This window comes from Parus major, chromosome 1 (assembly GCF_001522545.3).
Source record: "Parus major isolate Abel chromosome 1, Parus_major1.1, whole genome shotgun sequence".
Classification (NCBI taxonomy): domain Eukaryota; kingdom Metazoa; phylum Chordata; class Aves; order Passeriformes; family Paridae; genus Parus; species Parus major.
Genome location: NC_031768.1, coordinates 31,149,652 through 31,155,651, shown reverse-complemented (window position 1 = coordinate 31,155,651; position 6,000 = coordinate 31,149,652). Strand labels below are relative to the sequence as shown.

General features: G+C 44.7%; 1 protein-coding gene across 7 annotated transcripts in view; it reads left to right on the top strand.

Moving 5' to 3' along the window:
- Nucleotides 1-169: 169 nt before the first annotated feature.
- The window catches only part of UBE3A (ubiquitin protein ligase E3A), a 55,745-nt gene continuing 49,914 nt past the window's right edge, over nt 170-6,000 (top strand). For 4 of the 7 annotated variants that reach the window (XR_004496918.1, XM_015630355.3, XM_019006821.2 and 1 more), the window contains exons 1-2: nt 170-561; nt 4,203-4,408. The gene's annotated coding sequence lies outside the window, so the exon portion shown is untranslated. The remainder of the gene's footprint in view (nt 562-4,202; nt 4,409-6,000) is intronic. The other 3 variants (XM_015630380.3, XM_015630363.3, XM_015630340.3) reach the window with 2 other exon arrangements.

The following is a 6,000-nucleotide window of genomic DNA, read 5'->3' as shown; positions in this document are numbered from 1 at the left end:
TGCCCTCTTCCAACATGGCGGTTCCCGCCTCGCGTGCGCGGGCGCGCAGGCGCCGTCTCGGTTCCGCTCTTCCGCCGGGCGCCGCCGCGAGTGCACACGGCCGGAAGGCGCGGCCCGGCAGCTCTCTATGGTTGCCCGCGGTGGGTAGCGCGCCGCCGCCGCCTCGCCTCGCCTCGCCCCCGCCCGCGCTGCACGCCGGGACACGGCCGGTCCTCCCTCCTTCTCTCCCTCCCTCCTTCCCGCGCACCTCCCCGCGCGCCCCGAGCCTGCGCCGCGCCGACATCCGCGTTGTCCCAAGATGGAGGTGCGGGGCTCGCGCTGAGCGCGGCCCGGCCGACACAGGAGCAGGAGGAGGAGACGCGCTCGACCGGCCCGGCCCGTCCGCCCGCCTCTCCTTCCCCGCCGTGCCAGGCCGCGTCTCCGGCGGCACCGGTAGCAGCAGCGGCGGCGGCGGCGCCTCCTCTTTGCCCGCGGCCCGGCCTCCAGTGCGGCGCGGCCCCCGCATGAGCCCGGGCGGCAGTGGCGGCGGGAGCGCCCGGGAGCAGCAGCCGAGGTGCCCAGGTCGGTGTGGGCGCTGCGCTGGGCCGGGAGCGGGGATGGCGCTCGGCTCCCGCTGGCCCTGAAGGGGAGGGACGCGGCCCTGCCAGCTCCCCCGCGCCGGGGAGGGGAAGGCGGCAGCCCCGGGGGTCCTCTGCGTCCGCGCCGTGAGACACATGGGTGCGGGGCCGCCCCGGGAAGGCCGGGCGGGCGGGTGACTCCGAGCTTCTCCCGCCCCCCTGGGGAGACCGGGCTCTCTGGGCGACCTTGGGTGAACCTAGCCTGCCCCTGCCTCAGTTTCTCGGTTCGGTGACTGCTCTTCGGGGCTGCTGTGGGCATGGGAAGGCTCGGTGCCGTCGGCGGCGCGGCCGGCTGCCGGAATGGGAAGTACTGCGGGGGTCTCTTAAGTAAATGGCCAAGGCCTTTTTGACAAAGTGGGTCTATCAGTTGCCCGTGTTACCTTCTGTCCAGTCTGAAGAGTTGGATCTGAACCTGTGAGCAGCCTGCCTTGCTGATGCATGTAATCTGTCGCTCCTGGCTGCAGAACTTCTGGGCTTCAGTTTTTAGGCATACCTACAGTATTTCTGTTAAGGGATGTTACAGTTCACTGTTGATTTGTAAATCAGATGTCTAAGATGATGTATTGTGGTCATTCAGAAGTTACTACTACTTAAGAAACAAAATACGTTTCACATTTTTACTTTAAGTGACAAGAACCTGTAATTTATAGACTTGTAGTTATTCCTTTTCTTTTTTCTCCAGTTAATGGAAATACTTGTTCATGTTTCCTTCTGTGCAATGTGTTGGTCTAATTCTCGGACTAAGCGTGTCTTACACATCACTTCAGGGATGGTCCCTCTGTCTGTATGGAAACTTACCTGCTTCAATAAGAGTCTGCAAACCTGAAGCCCTGTGAGAAATCAGCTTCTCAGTGGTTTTACCATGCTTCTTGCATGTCTAGCAGAAAGTTTTTCAGTGGAAAATTGTACCCGATTTTAGCTTTGATTTCTTAACAAAGTAAGACTTGCGTGATTGTATTGTCAATTTATCTTCTTTTCTTTCTCTTTTATTTTTTTTTTTCTTGAATAGCTGACTGGTTTGAAAGGGAGAGGTCTAAAAGATAAGATTAAGTTCCTAATTCATGCAAATAGCATCCAATTAGAGGGATTCCCTGCTAAGGGAGAAGCCATGCTCTGAGTTGTACTGTGGTGTTAGATGCTTATGATGGGGGGAGAGGGAAACGATGGAGATAGTGCGAGGTGTACTTCTTGATAAGAATGAAAATTGTTAGAAAATGGGCCTACAGTTCTCACAAACTGCTTGGTTTAGACGTTGGCTCTGAATAGCTGTGCCCTTTCATTGTGGAAACATTTGAAGGTACCTTTTAGAAATTTGAAAATAGGGGAAAACTCAATTTAGTTGAGTATTTGAATTGAAAGTATGAAATGCGTATTGCTAAATAGATATGGATATACGGAGAAAACTATCACATGTGTTTGTCTTTTAAAACAGATGCAGTCTGTAATGCAGTATCATTTTGTCAACTCAGTACAGAAAAATAGTGAAAGAAAACCTAACCCCCTACTTAAATTAGAGCTAATACTTCTAATTGAAATTATTTCTGTACAATATTACAGATGCTTCATCTGTATTTTACAATTATCTTCCACTCTACTCTGTTTGCTATTTAATGTAGCATCTTTCCTGCTGGAATTAAGAAGTTTGTTTTATTTATCAGACATGTTTGCTATTTCTCCTTGTTGGAGTGTCCTGAGCATTTCCCAAGAATATAGAAATAAAAGCACCAAGAGATACCAAAATGAATGTTTGATTTATTCAGGTTTATTTCAGGGTATGATTCTGTAACTTTGTAAAAAAAAAAATCAGGCTTGAACAGCAGTGTGTTTTAAAGCCTAGATTTCTCAGTCCAAGTCCTCTTTAGAACTCTAAAGTTGTGTGGGTTTGATCCTTTCCTTTTTAATAACAAACAAGACTTCTGGTCTTTTTCCTTTTTTTTAATTGCTGCTGCTGTTTAAAAACATGGCAATGATGACCCTTTTGTGAATGGAATTGAAAACTGTGTTTATATGTCGAATACGTCTAGGGATGTTCTCACCCTGCTGGGAGTCCCTGTTAGAGTACCTGGAAGTTGTCCCCAATTGTTTTAATCAACTTGAGAAAATAAACCATTTTATTTTTCATATAATTTAACTTTTCCTTTGAAAAGTATAAAATGTCATGTGTACCACCAGGACCCAGCTCTCACAGTATAAAATCATGCTTGTTTCATTATGATTATGTCCTTTGTTGACATATTCTTCACTAGTTCACAGAATTCACAGGTTCTGCTTAACCAGATAAATAATGGGGGTGGAAATACCTTTGAGTTTTACATTATGAACATGTTTAATTGTGAGTATGTTTAAACATACAACATTTTCTGTAAACAGTATTTAGCATAGTACATTATATGACACTTATCATGGAATTAATTCAGTTTTTATGTTTTTGTAAATATGCATCATCCTAATTTTTGCTGCACAGGAAAGACTTTTTTTTTTCCCCCCCGCTCTGTTACTTTTAGTTTTAGTTTACTTAGTGAATGTGCAGAGAGAATTAATCTTCTTTTAAACGCAGGAAATGTCTCTCTCCCTCCCCACACCAATGTACTCATACACCTGAAGATGAAAGCCACTAATTCTTAAAAGTAGAACATGCAATTGAGGGAAAAGGGAACAGAATTCATAAAGTATGTAGGCATAGATCTCATTGCCAGCATCAATCTTCCTTTCTGGTAGTGTGGGCCAAGTCTTTACTCTAATTAATGAATTGATATTGATTTTTAAACAAAGGAGGTGTATTTTACAATTTTTCTGAAGTATCCAGTGTATTTAAGGTAGCTGTGATTTTTTTAGAAAGCAGTGTTAAAAGGTTTTCTGTCACAAATCAAATTTTGATTTGTACCTGGAAGGAGGGCAGTAATACATTTGCTATCAGGGTCTGTAATGAAAAAATCTAGAGTATGTTGTTTACTTTCTAAAGAAAAAAAATACCCCCTCACAAAAGTTCTGTAAGCTGTGCTAAATATCTGGTTCGCAGAGACAATAGTAGCGAGCAGATCTCATGTTTGAAGCGAGTTTTGTCACCTTAAATACTTTGACCTTAGCATTTACTGCTTTAACTTCTTGTATTAACAGGCAGTGCCTGATGGCCTCATAAGGCTGTGTTCCACATAAATAAAAGTTTGGACAAAAGCTGGTTCATAGGAATAGTAATGTGTGTAATTATCTGGTTGGTTAGCAGAAAGTCAGCAAATACAGTCTAAAGGTAACATTTTGCAACAAACACCACTTCAGGAACTACAGCAGCTGGTGACACATTTCTTCAGGAAAATAACCTCATAGGAAGAATATCAAAATCAAATAATGTTGAGATCCAGGATTCAGGTTTGGCAATGTAACATCTGACTAAATAGCACTTTAAATTGCTATTTTTGAGTAGCTGCACCTTCCTGTGGTTAGGAGGGATAGAGCTTATTGACAAAATAACTTGCTTGGTGCAAAATTACATTATAAATTAAATATTATCATAGTTCTGTCTAACAAATACTCTTATGAATGAATCTCTTAAAGGAAGCATTAACTCCTTCTTACTTACTTTAATAGGTTGAGCCTGCTTCCCTGTATTATGCAAACTGCTGAATGGAGGAAGGGGGTGGAAGTCAGTCTTTACCGATACTTTCCGTTACCGTCCTGCATGGTTCTTTACCCATGTTTTACAGAGTGGTGAAGAATTAGGAGAAGCTGCAGTTGTTCAGCTGAGTGGAACTAAATGGGTGGCTTCCTTCTGGACCCTCACTTCACTATCTTAGGTAAGAGGGGTGATCTGCTTCGTCTGAAGCTACTTGCATTTCCTTAGAACAGAAGTATATATGTTTTATTAGAGAAGCTTTTAGTTAGTAAAGCAGAGCATTGAATTCTTTTTTTTTATCTGGTGGCTTGAAAAGAGCATTCACAGTATGTAGCTGTCCCAGTACTTTTCATTGAAAAGTGTTGTTGTTTCCATCCATTTGAGTAACTTTCTAAACATGTTCTGTGTACTAACATAATTTACTTCTAAGAATCATGTTTATCTTAAGTGGTATGACAGAAGTGGGACTGTCACTCAGAGCTGGATTACAGTGGTGGTGGATATAGGATGACTTGAACTGATGTACCACTTGACTGTTTGATATGGAGTGCATCACTTTTTTTTCCCACAGACTTGGAATAGTTTGGGTTGGAACGGACCTTTAAATGTCATCTAGTCCAAATTCCTCTGCAATAAGCAGGGACGTTTTCAAATAGATCAGGTTGCTCAGGGTCCTGCCCAGCTTGACTGTGTATGTTTCCAGAGATGGGGCATCTCCTACCCCTGGGCAATCTGTTCCAGTGTTTTACCACCCTCATTGTGAAAAATTACTTTCTTATATCTGGTCTTAATCTACTGCCTTTTAATTAAAAGCCATTACATCTTGTCCTGTCATAGCAGGCCCTTGTAAAAAGTTTATCCTCCTCTGTCTTGTAAGCTCATCTTCAGTATTAAACAAAAGCATACAGGTATCTCTAGATCCTTCTCTCCTCCAGGCTGAGCAATGCCAACTCTTTCAACCTTTCTTCATAGGAGAGCTGCTCCAGCCCATTGATCATTTTTGTGGCTCTCCTCTGGACTTGCTTCAACAGGTCCTTGCCTGTCGTGTGCTGGGGACTCCAGAGCTGAGTGCAGCATTCCAGGTGGGGTCTCAGAGGAGTAGAAGGGCAGACTGGTCTCCTTCAGCCTACTGGCCATGCTGCTCTTGATGCAGCTGAGGATACATTCTGGACTGCAAGCACACATCGCTCGGACAAGGCTGGCCTTCCAACAACCAGGATCTCCAACTTCTTTTGTAATTACTTCTGCTGCCAATTCCCTCATCCCACAGCCTGTACTGATACCAGGGGTTGTCCCAACCCAGGTTTAGGACCTTGCACTTGCCCTCATTGGATGAGGTTCCCATGAGTCCATTTCTCAATCTTGTCCGGGTAACTCTGGGTGACATTGCATTCCTCAGGCATATCAGCCATACCACAGAGCTTGGTATTGTTTGCAGGTTTCCTGAGGGTACATTTAGTCCCACTGTCTGTCAATGATGAAGCTACTAAAACAATACTGGTGTCAGTATGGACCCCTGAGGGGACACCTCTTGTCATTGATGTTCATCTGAACATTAAGCCATTGACCACTACCCTCTTATGCAACCATCCAACCAATTCCTCATCCACTAAAGAGTCCATCCATTTTATCTCCAGTTTAGGGTGAAGGATGTTGTGGAGGACTGTGTCAAAGGCCTTACAGAAGTCCAAATAGATGACATCAGTAGCTGTCCCCTTGTCCACTGACGCAGTCTCTCTGTCATAGAAGGCCACCAGGTTGGTCCAGCAGGAC